Source organism: Lotus japonicus, chromosome 2 (assembly GCF_012489685.1).
Source record: "Lotus japonicus ecotype B-129 chromosome 2, LjGifu_v1.2".
Taxonomy (NCBI): Eukaryota; Viridiplantae; Streptophyta; class Magnoliopsida; order Fabales; family Fabaceae; genus Lotus; species Lotus japonicus.
In genome coordinates this window covers 41,261,019-41,278,944 of record NC_080042.1, presented here as the reverse complement: position 1 = coordinate 41,278,944, position 17,926 = coordinate 41,261,019, and the positions used below count along the sequence as shown (strand labels likewise).

At 42.7% G+C, this 17,926-nt stretch overlaps 1 long non-coding RNA gene across 4 annotated transcripts; it reads left to right on the top strand.

Moving 5' to 3' along the window:
• The first annotated feature begins 3,199 nt into the window (after positions 1–3,199).
• LOC130738006 (uncharacterized) lies at positions 3,200–6,164 on the top strand. 4 transcript variants are annotated; one of them, XR_009019093.1, is made up of 6 exons: positions 3,200–3,605; positions 3,692–3,772; positions 3,913–4,469; positions 4,582–4,659; positions 5,435–5,847; positions 5,975–6,164. It is a non-coding gene; the product is annotated as an uncharacterized LOC130738006 (long non-coding RNA). The 4 variants fall into 4 exon arrangements; XR_009019092.1 differs by having other exon boundaries at positions 3,692–3,988; positions 4,059–4,469; XR_009019091.1 differs by having other exon boundaries at positions 3,201–3,605; positions 4,059–4,469; positions 5,975–6,162.
• Positions 6,165–17,926: the final 11,762 nt, after the last annotated feature.

The window sequence follows — 17,926 nt, the reverse complement described above, 5'->3', positions numbered from 1 at the left end:
CCATCCGATGGTCAAAACTGCTCAACGAGCAAGAGTATCAACATACTCGGAAACTACCTGTTTCCCGGCTTATCTCTCAGATAGCCTAACAACACAACTGCTCCCAAAGCACAAGAGTACCAACATACTCAAAACTTATAATTTTTCTCAACACTTGGATCCGACGACACTTCTCGTTTTCCAAAACTAAGACTTTAACCCTAAGCTTTCCTTCGAGATTATTATCATTACTTAAAGATTTAGAGGTTGGTTAATGTCTTATGAATTTTCCTTACAAAATAGATTTCCATTTAGTCTTGTTGCAAATCTTATGAGTTTTCAAGATCTCCTAACCCCAAATAGCTCCCAGAGAATGCCTCGATCCCTTAAAACAAAACTAGGCCCGAATCCTCGTTCGTCCTGTCAAACTTCCTCAAAACTCTCATAAAAATCGGCATGACTTGCCCGCTATTCTCACTCCTCAGTACCACAGTATATATGAAAAGGCATAGTTAAATCAGCACAGTCAATCGAACATATCATATATGTCAACACATTCTAGAATAACCACATAGCACTTAACATATAGGCAATTATCACACATCCTAGATTAACCATTTAGCACGTACAACGTAATTCAATCTCAAAAACAGTCAGTAGATGAATCATCTACATTGTCAGCCGAAGCCTTAGAAAACATTTTTCCAGTCAAACACAAACAAGTGCATAAACAGTAAATCAAGTCGAAAGCATCGACACCTAAGCATTAACTAAGGATTCAGTGAGTAGCCCTCACCTGTAGATTCTCAAGGATTCTCTTCGAATGCTCCTACACAATCAGCTCCTTGCTCTTTAGGAAATTCTTCAAAAGAACCTTTAGAGTAAAACCACATAATTCCATCAGAATCTATCAGAAACTCAGCAATCAATACTCACTAAGGTTACACGAAGTAGTATATACTCCGAGGTACGATAATCTAGCGCGAAAGGACAAGTTTTTTTTGAAAAACAATTTTCTTCCTCCTCCTAGGGTGTTCTCGGCCACAATTGGTAATTGTGCGGGTCGATTTTTCATCGATCAAACTTGGTTCCTAGGTTATCATTAGTCGTAACTAAGGGTATTCTAAACTCGGAAAAATTATCGGATCGAAAACTGTCGCAGTGGTATTTTGGTCAATATTTTTAGCTCAGAATTTCAAAATTGGAATTTCGAAAAACAAATTGGATGGGGACGTCACCAACGACGTTTATGACGACTAATCCTACTAGCACTAAGCTAAGGCGATAGTTTTCAGCCCAAAGGATGGAACTTTGTCCCAAAATGGGTATTTGAAGCAGAATTGAAACTCGACGGTAGTTTTTCGAGAATTGGCGCAGTATTATTAGCTAAACATGCTCTTGGGCACGTAGGGAAGATGTTTAGATACAAAAATGAAGTTATCTGGATAGTTTTTCAAAAACCTCAAAACTAGGAGCACAGAAAGACATAGTGAAAAGCTACGGAAAAGACGATCAGAGGTAAGGATTAGCGACTATACCTCGATACCTTCAAGTAGCAACTGTTGAATCAACGATCAAGCAAGAAATGAAGAAAATCTTCTCTTCTCCCTCCTCTAGCAAACTCGCGGCCTCTTGGGAAGAAAATGGTGAAGTTTTGTGATTTTTCTCATCTTTCTTGCTATATATAGAGGATGGAAAAACGCGGGAAAATGAAAGTTTCGCGATTCCGATTTTTCCGGCTTCATTCTCCGTGAATTCTAAGATAGGTTTTGGCGACATAATTCCAAAACTCCAAAGAGGTTTCCTTGTATTTTAGGTGACTAATGCAAAGTCGGTGTAAAACTATTTTACCCGATAAGTTACTTTTTGCATTGAATGTCGGAAGAGAAAACTTCCTTCTGAAGAAAGATTGAAATCATCAAGAGAAATGGGTGCACGCGTGTGGAATCTTCATTTGAAGCTCCGAATAGAAAGTCTTCTTCGTCGGTTGATTCTAGGGTTCTTGAACTATCAGGGTTCTAGTTTCGGTAAACTTCCGAGGATTGGAATCGGACGTTCGTAGATCCTAGGGTTTCGCCTTGAAACGCTTGTTATATATGGATTAAGAGAAGTTCTAACATTTCTCTGAAGATTTTTGGAATTAGCTTCCATCGTGCCTTTAAGTGAAAACTAGCTATTTACTAGGGTTTCTGCCCTAGGTTTAAGCGTATATCGATCGTGCTATACCTTTTATCGATTTTGATACAATCCTTAGACTTTTCCTGAACTTTCTCCTTCATAAATTTATTTCATTTAGTAAACTCTTGTTCAGGTTTCCCTTCACGATACATCAACCCTAATCGCGAATAAGAATTTTATTCACTTGGCATAAGCTTAAAAAAACTTGGGTCTTACAAAAAGAAAGGTTGAAATGCATCCTTACATAGGGTAGTTAAGGAATTCTTAAACATTAGAGCTTTACGCACCTCGTCTTTAATCACTAGCTGAGTCAGAATGGTCTTCGCCACCCCTGGGAGCCTAAAGAAACAATTATGGGAGAAATTTGTTCAGAGAAGACTCAAATTTTACGTAAACAAACTTATGTAATATGAGTTTTATGATGTAAGGTTGTTTCTATAGGTAGCTCAAGTTATTGGAAGGCCTATCAAGGGTACAGAGAGGAAGGTTTGCTCGGATATGTGTCAACTCGGCCTTACTTTACTAGTTATGGGCAAAATGTGCATTTATAATTATTGGCATATAGTTGATTAACAAGGACTTCACGCCATATGTACGAATTGCGGATGCTACAGACATAGTAACATGGAATGTACACATATTTTTCCGATGGAGGATATTACTACACCGGTGGCCCAAGAATCAACATCAGTGGTATAAAATACGAAAGCTAACATAGATCATATTACGATACCAGTTGCAGCAGTGCTGTAGTTTGCGGATGTGACCATAGATCAAGGAGAGAATGTCTCAGCTATTATTACAATTTACAAAAGATATGGTTATGGAAAGTCAAGGTGCTGATTTGAAGAAGAATATAGTTTAAGGAAGGAAATCTCAAATTCCATCACTACTACAGAAATGACCTTTTGCTACGCCTCAATTGCCACGGTTATAGGCGGAACCGTGGCAAAAGGTCAGTTGCCACGGTTATTAACGGAACCGTGGCAAAAGAGGATAATATTTTATTATTTTTTTAGGAACCGTGGCAATAGATTTCCCCTTACCCCAGTACTCTCGTTTTTTCCTCCCACTCTCCAATTTTTTCTGAAAAGAAAAACCCTAACCTTTCTCTCTGTTCCCTCTCCTCTCTCTCCTGCTCCCTCTCGTTCCCACGCGTCCCTCTCCCTCTCCTTCTCCTGCTCGGTGCCGCCCATTCCACCGGCGCCGCTCGTGTCCCTCTCCTTCAAGTTCCATCGCTCCCGGGCTCTGATACCATCCGCTGCCGATCCATAGTTCTTCACCGATTGATGCTTCATGTAACACTTTCCTTGTTAAACTCCAAGCACTACGTATCATTGCTTGCTGTTCTCACTAAACCCTCAGCACCAGCCTCAGCATCTCGACCCCGACAAGCTTTAGGACCACTTCAACAATTTCTATGAAGATCTCTTTCAGGAGCTCAGCAAGTATGGCCAGATCTAGAGCTTGAATATTTGTGACAATTTGGCTGATGTAACCCTAATTTTTGTGATGTTTGTTGCTTTTTCCTCAGGTTGGAAATGTATATGTTCAGTAAAAAGAGGAAGATCATGCCCCCAATGCTCTGATGAACCTCACTGGAAGATTTTTTCAGGTACTCAATTCCCCCCTTTTCTCATCCAATTATGGTTTTTCTCCATTTTTCCCTTCAATACTGAGTCCCTGATTATGTGAGCTACTGCTTTCATTATTCATGGTTTGGTTCTAATCCTGTTATCTTGTGAATTGTTACAGCTGTAAACTAGTTGGTGGGATGTTTGTGTTTATGATAAGAAAGCCATTTTCTAGCTTAAAAAAGCCATTTTTCAATGTGGGTGTGTTTGTAATTTGTAATTTTCTTTGTGTAAGCAAAGTTAATAATTTAATATTACTGGTTTCAGGTCAATATATTGGAGATGCTCAAATGGTTTGACATTGAGTCATTTTTAATTACCTTATTGTTTGCTGTTAGTAGTACTGATTTGTTAGTTAGTTTGTGGACAGTCAAGGAAATGATCTTAGAAAGAAGACAATGAACTCTGTCTTCTGGAACTCAAACATGATTCAATGTCTTGATTACTAGCTCAGATATAACACGTCTGAGGTATTTTCAAGTGCTACTTGTGTAAATTTATCAATATGGAAAACTATCTTAACCTTATGCAGCAAATCAGTACTATAGCTGGTAATCAAGTGCCTAGCTATTTTGTGTGGGAAGTCCTTTTTACTATGTCCATCATGGGATTGGGACTCCTTCTTTTTGCAATTCTCATTGGAAACATACAGAATTTTCTACAGGCTCTTGGGCGGAGGTAGAACTTAACCTAATGCTGGAAGTTTTTTTAATTAAACTTTGATGGTCAAGTTCTGATGTGTTTATTGGTGCAATATGCTTGATATCTTTAATTCTTATCCCTTTTACAGGAAGCTGGAAATGCAACTTAGAGGTCGTGATGTTTAGCAATGGATGAGCCATCGGCGCTTACCAGTAGACCTGAGAAGGTATAAAATTTTCCCATTCTTCTCATGACTCATATCCACAGTCAAAAAAGCATGTCAACTGCTTGATTCAAGTCATTGGTTGTCAACTCCCCACCCTCTCCAGAACTCTGTTTATTGACATTATACATAGTTCTCTTGTGCATGGGCAATTTACTGATCCGAGACACAAGTTCTGTTTTGCATGACTTGGCTAACTAAATTAGCAGCTTCTGAAGACTTATTTCAGATTTTAAAGAGGCATAGGATGATTTGGAATTTCTTTTTGTATCTGTCCCCAAATATGTTCTGGTTTTTGTGTATTTATTAAATATAATTAACTACTCTGTTGATTAGTGGTATGCATAATCTTGCAAAATATGTGAAATGATATTTCAGCATATCTTCTCTATCTCTAATAATGGGAGTGATATATACAACAAGTGATATTACATAAAAGGAAAACGTTTATAAATTCTACCACGTGGTAGCTTCTGCAAGGCACTCTAGTGTCCCATTAAAATTTTAACTCGTGTGACATATACGGTGCATTTTTTAATTCGTGTCATATACTCATGTCATTAATATCATAGTATACGATGCATTTTTTAAATTGTAGATTCTTTAATCTAGTCTCCATATATGAGGAACTACTCTTTTCCTATATAGCATGTCTGTAGGCCTCAAAGCTAAGGAAACAGTCTGCACTGTATATTATGTCATTTCTTTAGTCATTGTATCACATCAAATTATGGATCATACATTGTGTACAAGTAATAGATAATATGTCTCAATGCAGGAGAGTAAGACAGGCTGAACGGTATAATTGGGCTGCAACAAGGGGGGTGAATGAAGAAATGGTTATGGAGAATCTGCCAGAAGATCTGCAGAGAGACTAATTATGATCATAACATCTGCACTAAATGACTAATTATAATTACAACAATTTGTCATGCTTACGCCTTAAGTAGATTATAATCATGTGGTTTAGATGCTAGATAAGCTTCAGAATCTCAGTCACCATGGTTCACTTAAGATTTGGTTTTCTTTAGGTCTCTACTTGTAACCTGTTAGATTGAGTAGAAGTTTAAATGTAAAAATCATTTTGAAGGAAAATCATTTTGCCAGAGTATGGAATGCCATTATCTGAAGGGGACGCTTGTGGTGAAGAACTTATGACATGGTATCTTGAACATTCTTCTGTAAGCTCAGGTATAACAATACTTGATTCAATGACAGGATGCTTGTTTCTAACATATTTTTAAAATTGCAATAGTCAGCAACTTGGCCACTGCAAAATAAGCAACAGCATGGTTCATTGATTCAATATCTGGTGCAGATGGTAGAAAAGTAAGGCTTCCTGGACAGAGGTTGGTTAGCAACAGGACAGTAAAGTGCTTGACAAATGTGGAGGCATTTTCACTCTCTGCCGCCGACCTTGAAGAAGTCACGATACTTTTCACAAGATTCTTGCTGTAACACCCCGATTTCGGTGGCGTCACTTTAGTAACCAAAAGAAAATACTTTAAGCGGAAAAACGTGAATTATTTTTTTTTCGACAATATAACTAAAGACAGAAAGCAATAAAACTTCCCAACAAAAGATAACAAAAGATAAAAGGAACTACTATACAACTATATATACATGCCTCGCTAAACACTACCACGTCACGAGTAACCTCCAGTGACGGGTGACAGAAAAGAGTAACGCCCGAAGGCAATATGTACAGTCCAAGATAAAGATACTGTGTCCGCAACACTAAACTACAAAATCTGAGAGCAAGTTGGCCCAGCGGCCTAAGAAAAGACCCCCTAAATCCAACCAGCTCTCTGTGATCTCCATAGGAAACCACACAAAAGCTACCGGTAGGAAAACTACCCTGTCCCCAAAAACGGAAGCATGACGGTCAGAGCATCGACACTACTCCTACACTATCCCTACCCGAGGAGCCCACACTAGCACTCGATCCTACACGCTAGCGCGGTCGTCATCCGAATCTGCATCCAGGACGACTAGGTCGACGTACTCAACACTGCCCTCTCTGTCCACCCTAATGCGCTCCTGCACTGGACTCTCGGGCTCGGGGCCCGGAACGAGATCCGCAACGACAGCAGCAGCAGTAGACGAACTAGACTCCGTCGAAGCCCCACCTACTGGCACCTCCTCAGAAGGGTCCTCATCATCTGAAGGGGATGGTGGCGGTGGAGGTACTCCCAAGCCGGGTCCACAGTGTACTCCTGGAGGCAGGTTGAAGCTCACTATGTGCCTCCTCATCACTCCCTCCGTCAAGCGTCCAAATCGGTCGACACGGTCCTCCATGATCCGACCGGTGTAGGTCGCACGGTGGCCCTCGGAATCGACCACCCATGCACCTGGGTCGTCTTGGTCAAGCATCTCGTACCTGGTCCCCCCCCGACGGGCTGACCATGGTAAACCAATCCCCCATACTCATCTGACAAATGGCGTAGTCCGCCCAAACACACACAGCAGACGCGAGGGTCAACTCCAAAGAATTATATAATTAATAAAACCAGATATATTTATAGGATAATAAATACTCGCCTCTCAGGCTTATGAGTTTTGGGATAGCTTCCTAGGGTTGCATGTATCACAATGAATATAAAGAGCCATAAAAACAAGTAACATGCCTCAAAAATAGGATAAACAGTTACCAATCACACTCAGCAACTAAGTCAGCATGTATGTTGCATGAAATGCAATGCTGGGTAACAAAATGCATTCCGGAAGAAGGATGGACATCAACGAGGCGGCCCTAACACCAGCCACGGTGGGTACCTTCCTGCTCGCGTGTCTCTTACACCACACAAAAGTAGTCAGATCAGCAGTGAACCCGTAGGTCTGCCATTCCGTCTGCTACTGAGGACCACCGTAGTGTCCTAAATATGGAAATCCGGGTCTTATGACCATTTTGGAATCCACCGAGGTCCGGTATCACGCCGTGTATTAACCTCAAAATGAGTGCATGAATGCAAGTGATTAGCCAAACAACGTCTCCGACCTCACCCGACACGTCGCCACGTGTTCTAGATAACTTAAAGTCTCTAAAAGAATACCCTAAGGTAAATGTCGATTCTGCGACAAAATACAATTAATCATAAACAAAAGAGTGCAACCACTCACGACAACTCTTCGAGTCATCAATGCTCTCACGAAGTCTCTCGCTTCTGTGGAGTCTCACACATTCACAAAGTCTCACGCTTCAGTGAAGTTTTATGCTTTCACAAGGTCTCACGCCTCAGTGAATTTACACACTTGCACGAAGTCTCACGCTTCAATGAAGTTTCATGCTGTTCACGAGGTCTCACGCCTCAGTGAAGATCCATGCTTTCCACAAGGTCTCACGCCTCAGTGGAGTATCACGCATTCACAAGGTCTCACACCTCCGTGAAGCTTCTCGGCTCATCCCTTGGATGGCTAAACAAACTGCTCCCAGAGCGAATGAGTATCAACATACCCAGAACTCGAAATCTTCTCAACACTTGGATCCGACGACACTTCTCGTTTTCCAAAACTAAACTTCAATCCAAAGCTTGCATCCGAGATTGTTATCTTTATTTAAAGGTTTAGAGGTTGTTTAATATCTTATGAATTTTCTTTATAAAAATAGCTCTTTTTAGTCTTATCGTATTTCCTATGAGTTTCAAAGTTCCCATAAACCCAAGTAATTCCCTGAGAAGGTCTCGATCCATTGGAGCATGACAAGGTCCGAACTCCGTTCGTCCTTTTAAAACTCTCTCAAAATCTCATAAAAATTCGGCATGACCTGCCCGTAAACCTCACTCTTCAGAATCTCAGGTACAAGTGGAATAGCATAAATAAAACAGCTCAGTCAAAAGCATAAACAGCATATTCCAACACATCCTAAGTTAACCATGTAGCACATAGCATGTGAATCATTTAGCACACAATATCATGGCCTCAAATACTCAACAAGGTCGGCCGAAGCCTCAGAGAACAATTCAGACATTTAGCAATTAAGTGCATAACACATAGATCAAGTCGAACTTGTCGACACCTAAAGCATTATCTAGTAATTCAGAGAGTAGCCCTCACCGGTGGGTCTTCCAGCTTCTTCCTCAATATGTTCTCCAAACTCTTCTCCTTGATTTCTTGGAATCTCCTCAAACGAACCTTAAGCAAAAATCACAGAAATCAACACCAAGAGTCAGAAACTCAGCAATCAAAGAGTCCTAGGGTTACACAGTACACTACTACCTCCTTGGTACGACAATCTAACGCGTTAAGACAAGTTTTCGAAAAATCGGATTCTCCTCCCCCCTTGATATAGCTCTCGGCCACTTTCCTTAATTGGGAGGGTCGGTTTTTCTTCGATCAAACTTGGTTCCTAGGTTAACATAAGCCGTAACTAAGACGGTTCTAGGCTCGGAAAAATTTTCGGATCGAAAACTGATATAGGGGCAGTTTGGTCATTATTTTTAGCTCAGAATTTCAAAATTGGATTTTTGAAAAACAAATTGGATGGGGACGTCCACAACGACGTTTATGACGACAAATCCTACTAGCACTAAGCCAAGTCGATAGATTAGAGCGTAAAGGTTGCGACTTTGCCGAAAAATGGGTATTTAGGGTAGAAATTGATCCCGGCGGCATTTCGTCGACATTTGACAAAATCTAATCCGCAGAACACGCTCAGGAGCATGCAGGGAAGAAGTTTAGACGCTGAAATCAGCTGATTTGAACAGTTTTTCAAAAACCTCAAAATTTTGAACTCAGAAAGTCGCAGGAGAAATGGACAGAAACGACGATTCGAAGGAGAGTATAGATTACCTACCTCGAGGTCTTCGATTAGTGACGATCGGTGAAGCAAACGGGCAAGAAACGACGAAGATCCGAATCTCTCTCTCTCTCTAGGAACTCGCGGTTTTGGGGGTGGGGGAAAATGGGTTTTTTCTCAAAAAATCAAATTTTCAAGCTATTTATAGGTTTTGGAAAAAACGGAAAAATGATTTTTTTGCGATTCCGATTTTTCCTGCGCGTTCCTCTGCGCATTCTAAGATAGGTTCTGGCGACAGAATTCCAGAACTCAAAATAGAATTCTTGGAATTAAACCAAAAGATCCGAAATCGGCATAAGTCGGTGTAAGTCGGTTTATCCCGAAAAACTACTTTTTGCAGTGATCGTCGGATGAGAAAACTTCCTTCTGAAGAAAGATTAGGAATGATGAGAGAAGTAGGAGAACGCGGGTGGAATCTTCATTTGAGTTTCCGGATAGAAAAAGTCTTCATCGTCTGTCGATCTTAGGTTTTTCGAACTATCAGGGATTCCGTTTCGGCAAACTTCCGAGAATTGGAATTTGACGTTCGTACTTTCCAGGATTTCGCATCGAAATGGTTGTTTAAGGACGGAAAAGAGAAGTTCTAACATTTCTCTGAGGATTTTTGGAATTAGTTTCCATCGTGTCCTAAAGCGTAAATTAACTATTCACTAATACCTTCGACCTAGGATTAAGCGTATGTTAGTCGTGCTATAACTCTTTCGGTTTTTCGATACATTCTTGGACTTTTCCTGAACCTCTTTCCTTCCCAAATTTATCTTAATCAAATAACTCTTTTATTTTATTCACTTATCCAAAGCGTTAAAACTTGGGCCTTACATTACTACCCTCCAAAAAGAAAGTTTCGACCTCGAAACTTAAGGGTCAGTAAAAAGTTCTGGATACTGTTCCTTGATCTTTTCCTTCAGCTCCCACGTTGCATCGCCGGTGTCCTTGTTCCAAATAACCTTCACTAACTCGATCTCTTTACCCCTCAACTGCTTTACCCTTGTGTCACCAATGCTGATTGGCGGTGTCTCGAAAGACAAGTTATCCTTCAACTCAATGTCATCCAGCTCGATGACGTGCGTCGGATCAGCAATATACTTCCGCAGTTGTGACACATGGAATACATCGTGAACGTTTGATAGAAAAGGCGGTAGTGCGATCTGGTAAGCTACCGGTCCTACACGACGAGTAATCTGATAAGGTCCAATGAACTTTGGCGTCAGCTTTCTTGACTTGATTGCTCGACCAACTCCTGTAGTCTGGGTAACTCGCAGGAACACATGATCTCCTTCTTCGAATTCCAGGGTTCTGCGCCTTTGATCTGCATAGCTCTTCTGTCTACTCTGAGAAGCCTTCATCTTCTCCCTGATCTGTTTAATCTTCTCAGTTGTCTGTTGCAGAAGTTCCGGTCCTACTAACAAATTCTCTCCATCTTGATACCAACATAAAGGTGTTCTACACTTGCGGCCATACAATGCCTCATACGGTGCCATACCTATGGTCGTATGAAAACTGTTGTTATATGTGAATTCAATCAGTGGCAATAGGGTGTCCCAACTGCCCTTATTGTCTAACACGCAAGCTCGTAGCAAATCCTCCAATGATTGGATAGTTCTCTCAGTTTGCCCATCAGTCTGTGGATGATAAGCAGAGCTTAATCTCAGCCTCGTTCCCAAAGCCTCATGAAGAGCTCCCCACAGATGTGAAGTAAACTTCGGGTCTCTATCGAAAACGATACTTGTTGGCACTCCATGAAGTCGCACAATCTCAGCTATATAAATCTCTGATAGCTTATCCACGTTGTACGTAGTTCTCACAGGTATGAAATGAGCCGACTTAGTCAGTCGATCCACGATTACCCAAATCGAGTCATATCCTCTTTGAGTTCTTGGTAATGCCACGACAAAATCCATCGATATGCTATCCCATTTCCATTGAGGTACATCCAAGCTTTGTAGCATACCCGCAGATTTCTGATGTTCCACCTTCGCCTTTTGACAGGTTAAACATGCAGCTACATATTCTGCCACTTGTCTTTTCATTCCTGGCCACCAAAAATTCACCTTCAAGTCCTGGTGCATCTTTTTCATTCCAGGGTGAATGCTCAGCTTACTTTTGTGACCTTCGTCCAGTATCAACCTCCTTAAGTCAGGGTTGTTGGGTACGCAAACTCTACCCTTACACCGTAGGATATTGTCACTTCCTACCTTGAATTCCGGGTCCTTACCCTGAATTACCACATCCTTTTTTCCGAGTAAAAATTCATCTTGTAACTGTTGGTCTCGGATTTCTTCCATCAATCCATTGGTAATCCTGATCATCCCGAACCTCAGTTCTCCCTCGGATACTCTTACGTCCAAACTCAAATCTCGGAATTGTTCCAGCAGTTGTAGCTCCTTCACCATCATTGACGAGATATGCATTTTCCTGCTCAATGCATCAGCAACAACATTAGCTTTTCCAGGATGGTATTGTAAGGTAAAATCGTAATCCTTGAGAAACTCCATCCAACGTCGTTGTCTCATGTTCAACTCCTTCTGGTCAAACAAGTACTTCAAGCTCTTGTGATCGCTAAATATGGTGAAATTGCATCCATATAAGTGATGTCTCCAGATCTTCAACGAAAACACAATGGCAGCAAGTTCTAAGTCATGAGTCGGATAGTTCTTCTCATGAGTCTTCAGTTGTCGTGAAGCATAAGCTACCACCTTCCGATGCTGCATCAGCACACATCCCAACCCTTGATGCGAAGCATCACAGTACACTTCATACGGTTCCTCTGGTTGCGGTAAGACGAGCACAGGTGACGTCGTCAAACGTTCCTTCATTGTCTGAAAGCTAGTTTCGCACGCTTCGGTCCATGCAAAAGGTTGATCCTTTCTCGTAAGTTGAGTCAAGGGTCCAACGATCTTGGCGAAATTCTCAATGAAGCGACGATAGTACCCCGCCAAACCGACAAAACTCCTGATCTCAGTCACGGTCTTTGGCCGTTCCCATGACAACACCGTCTCTACCTTTGCTGGATCCACAGCTATACCTTCTTTAGAGATCACATGGCCCAAGAATTTTACCTCTTCGAGCCAAAATTCACACTTAGAAGGGTTGGCGTACAACTTTGTCTCTCTCAACACTTGTAAAACCTGACGCAAGTGCCCTTCATGATCTTCAGCGTTCTTTGAGTAGATCAGAATGTCGTCGATAAACACCACGACGAATCGATCCAAGAACGGATGGAATGTCCTGTTCATGTAATCCATGAAGATAGCAGGTGCGTTTGTCACCCCAAATGGCATCACTAGATACTCATAGTGTCCATAACAAGTCCGGAATGCCGTCTTCTGGATATCCTCAGTCTTTACTCTGATCTGATGGTAACCCGACTTCAGGTCTATCTTTGAGAATATCGCAGCTCCTCGTAGTTGATCCATCAAATCATCAATTCTGGGTAGCGGATACCTATTCTTGACGGTTACTTTGTTCAGTTGTCGATAGTCGACACAAAGTCTAGATTTCCCATCCTTCTTTTTCACCAATAAGACGGGTGCTCCCCAAGGTGAAACGCTTGGTCGGATGAATCCCTTCGACAGGAGATCCTCAAGTTGAGACTTCAACTCCACCAATTCCGCAGGTGCCATCCGATATGGTGCAATCGAAATCGGTCCTGTTCCCGGTACGATGTCAATAGCAAACTCAATGTCGCGTACAGGCGGCAAACCAGGTACATCGCCAGGAAAAACATCCGCGAAGTCCCTCACAACTGGAATATTACTCACTTCCGAATTCCCTTTACTCTCCAAGCTCAACAAAACTGAATACTCTTGAGATCCTTCATTCAGAGAGACATTAATATGATTGGCGGATAGATACTCGGAAAGGTCCGAGTCAGGAAATACCACTCTCTTTCGGCTACAGTCCAGAAGACAATGGTAGTGGGACAACCAGTCCATCCCTAGGATAACATCTAGGTTCTTGAGAGTTAGGCACACTAGGTTAGCATGGTAAACTTTATCCCTATAGGTTACTGGGCAATACATGCATGCAGTGTCGGCAAGCAGAGTTTTGGCAGGTGTGGTAACTATAAGATCGAAACTCAAAGCAGTAACGGGAAGTTTTAATCTAGTAGCACATTCCCTAGAGATAAAAGAGTGCGTTGCTCCGGAATCGAAAAGTACAGTTAGGAGATTACCGTCAATCTCGCAATCTCCCCTGATCAGACCATCAACCCCTTCAGCTTCTTCACCATCCATGGTGTAGACTCTTGCCTTGGCAGCAGGACGCTTCCCACGAGCAGTGTTAACAGCCGGTTCTGTCTTGGGTGCTCTGCATTGAGCAGCAGTATGCCCCAACTTGTTACAGTTAAAGCATTTGGGCCTCATGTCAGTACAAGCATTGGCATAGTGCCCAGGCTGCCCACATCTGTAACAGGTCATCTCCCTGTTCACAGTCTGACCTCCAGAACCTCCAGCAGTACCCACCGTGGGCCTATAAGATCCTGAAGCAATCCCTCTACCTGCAGGACGTTGATACGGCCTCCTACTCTGAAATCTCCCTCTGCCTTGAAAATTTTGAGAGCCCGACCTCATCGGCCCTCCTGTCCCAACACGGTTCAGTCTCCTGTTCTTCATTATCTCCACCTCAGTGGCTTTCTCAACCAAAGTCTGAAAACGAGTGATTCCCAACGGTTTCACCGAGTCTTCAATATCGGGCCTCAGCCCATTCACAAAGCGCTTGCACATGTAGGGTTCATCGACCCCATTGCGGAAGAATCGAAAGTGCTTGGCCAACGATTCCAGCTTGGCAGCATATTCCGGGATGGACATGCTACCCTGACGAAGTGTCAGGAATTGCGACTCACGCTCGTCCCGAGCACTATCTGGAAAATACTTTTCCAGAAAAGCAGCACGAAACGAAACCCAGTTCACTTCCAAGTTGTTTGCTTCCATCATTCCTCTGGCGCCTCTCCACCAGTACTCAGCATCACCCAACAGTAGAAAGGTTGCCATTCCCACCTTGGCCCCCTCAGCAGTCTGCAATACACCGAAGATCTTTTCAATCTCCTGGATCCAGAGATCCGCTTTGTCCGGGTCAGTACCCCCCGAGAACTTAGGAGGATCTTGTCTCCTGAAATCATTTAATCCCTTATTCTGATCCAGAGTTATTTCCCTCTGGCGTTGGTGCTGATCACGTGCCTCCTCAGCAGCACGCCTCATAGCATTATCGTTTGCCTGTGCAGTCACAGCTTGGGCCATAGTGGCCATCATCTCAGCTAGTTGGTTAGCGTTCACCATGTTCGCTAAATTAACAAACAGTTAGTGCTCATCATAAGATAGCATCCAATATAACTATACAATATGATTAAGCAATAACTTCAAACAATTCTAAGCGAAAAATCGCTTGGCAGACAATCAATTTTTACTCTTTGCAGAGTCACACAACCTAGCACAGAAGACCTATTCCCCAAAGACTCCCGAAGGACTCGACAAGCTCTGATACCACAAATGTAACACCCCGATTTCGGTGGCGTCACTTTAGTAACCAAAAGAAAATACTTTAAGCGGAAAAACGTGAATTATTTTTTTTTCGACAATATAACTAAAGACAGAAAGCAATAAAACTTCCCAACAAAAGATAAAAGGAACTACTATACAACTATATATACATGCCTCGCTAAACACTACCACGTCACGAGTAACCTCCAGTGACGGGTGACAGAAAAGAGTAACGCCCGAAGGCAATATGTACAGTCCAAGATAAAGATACTGTGTCCGCAACACTAAACTACAAAATCTGAGAGCAAGTTGGCCCAGCGGCCTAAGAAAAGACCCCCTAAATCCAACCAGCTCTCTGTGATCTCCATAGGAAACCACACAAAAGCTACCGGTAGGAAAACTACCCTGTCCCCAAAAACGGAAGCATGACGGTCAGAGCATCGACACTACTCCTACACTATCCCTACCCGAGGAGCCCACACTAGCACTCGATCCTACACGCTAGCGCGGTCGTCATCCGAATCTGCATCCAGGACGACTAGGTCGACGTACTCAACACTGCCCTCTCTGTCCACCCTAATGCGCTCCTGCACTGGACTCTCGGGCTCGGGGCCCGGAACGAGATCCGCGACGACAGCAGCAGCAGTAGACGGACTAGACTCCGTCGAAGCCCCACCTACTGGCACCTCCTCAGAAGGGTCCTCATCATCTGAAGGGGATGGTGGCGGTGGAGGTACTCCCAAGCCGGGTCCACAGTGTACTCCTGGAGGCAGGTTGAAGCTCACTATGTGCCTCCTCATCACTCCCTCCGTCAAGCGTCCAAATCGGTCGACACGGTCCTCCATGATCCGACCGGTGTAGGTCGCACGGTGGCCCTCGGAATCGACCACCCATGCACCTGGGTCGTCTTGGTCAAGCATCTCGTACCTGGTCCCCCCCGACGGGCTGACCATGGTAAACCAATCCCCCATACTCATCTGACAAATGGCGTAGTCCGCCCAAACACACACAGCAGACGCGAGGGTCAACTCCAAAGAATTATATAATTAATAAAACCAGATATATTTATAGGATAATAAATACTCGCCTCTCAGGCTTATAAGTTTTGGGATAGCTTCCTAGGGTTGCATGTATCACAATGAATATAAAGAGCCATAAAAACAAGTAGCATGCCTCAAAAATAGGATAAACAGTTACCAATCACACTCAGCAACTAAGTCAGCATGTATGTTGCATGAAATGCAATGCTGGGTAACAAAATGCATTCCGGAAGAAGGATGGACATCAACGAGGCGGCCCTAACACCAGCCACGGTGGGTACCTTCCTGCTCGCGTGTCTCTTACACCACACAAAAGTAGTCAGATCAGCAGTGAACCCGTAGGTCTGCCATTCCGTCTGCTACTGAGGACCACCGTAGTGTCCTAAATATGGAAATCCGGGTCTTATGACCATTTTGGAATCCACCGAGGTCCGGTATCACGCCGTGTATTAACCTCAAAAATGAGTGCATGAATGCAAGTGATTAGCCAAACAACGTCTCCGACCTCACCCGACACGTCGCCACGTGTTCTAGATAACTTAAAGTCTCTAAAAGAATACCCTAAGGTAAATGTCGATTCTGCGACAAAATACAATTAATCATAAACAAAAGAGTGCAACCACTCACGACAACTCTTCGAGTCATCAATGCTCTCACGAAGTCTCTCGCTTCTGTGGAGTCTCACACATTCACAAAGTCTCACGCTTCAGTGAAGTTTTATGCTTTCACAAGGTCTCACGCCTCAGTGAATTTACACACTTGCACGAAGTCTCACGCTTCAATGAAGTTTCATGCTGTTCACGAGGTCTCACGCCTCAGTGAAGATCCATGCTTTCCACAAGGTCTCACGCCTCAGTGGAGTATCACGCATTCACAAGGTCTCACACCTCCGTGAAGCTTCTCGGCTCATCCCTTGGATGGCTAAACAAACTGCTCCCAGAGCGAATGAGTATCAACATACCCAGAACTCGAAATCTTCTCAACACTTGGATCCGACGACACTTCTCGTTTTCCAAAACTAAACTTCAATCCAAAGCTTGCATCCGAGATTGTTATCTTTATTTAAAGGTTTAGAGGTTGTTTAATATCTTATGAATTTTCTTTATAAAAATAGCTCTTTTTAGTCTTATCGTATTTCCTATGAGTTTCAAAGTTCCCATAAACCCAAGTAATTCCCTGAGAAGGTCTCGATCCATTGGAGCATGACAAGGTCCGAACTCCGTTCGTCCTTTTAAAACTCTCTCAAAATCTCATAAAAATTCGGCATGACCTGCCCGTAAACCCTCACTCTTCAGAATCTCAGGTACAAGTGGAATAGCATAAATAAAACAGCTCAGTCAAAAGCATAAACAGCATATTCCAACACATCCTAAGTTAACCATGTAGCACATAGCATGTGAATCATTTAGCACACAATATCATGGCCTCAAATTACTCAACAAGGTCGGCCGAAGCCTCAGAGAACAATTCAGACATTTAGCAATTAAGTGCATAACACATAGATCAAGTCGAACTTGTCGACACCTAAAGCAATTATTAGTAATTCAGAGAGTAGCCCTCACCGTGGGTCTTCCAGCTTCTTCCTCAATATGTTCTCCAAACTCTTCTCCTTGATTTCTTGGAATCTCCTCAAACGAACCTTAAAGCAAAAATCACAGAAATCAACACCAAGAGTCAGAAACTCAGCAATCAAAGAGTCCTAGGGTTACACAGTACACTACTACTCCTTGGTACGACAATCTAACGCGTTAAGACAAGTTTTCGAAAAATCGGATTCTCCTCCCCCCTTGATATAGCTCTCGGCCACTTTCCTTAATTGGGAGGGTCGATTTTTCTTCGATCAAACTTGGTTCCTAGGTTAACATAAGCCGTAACTAAGACGGTTCTAGGCTCGGAAAAATTTTCGGATCGAAAACTGATATAGGGGCAGTTTGGTCATTATTTTTAGCTCAGAATTT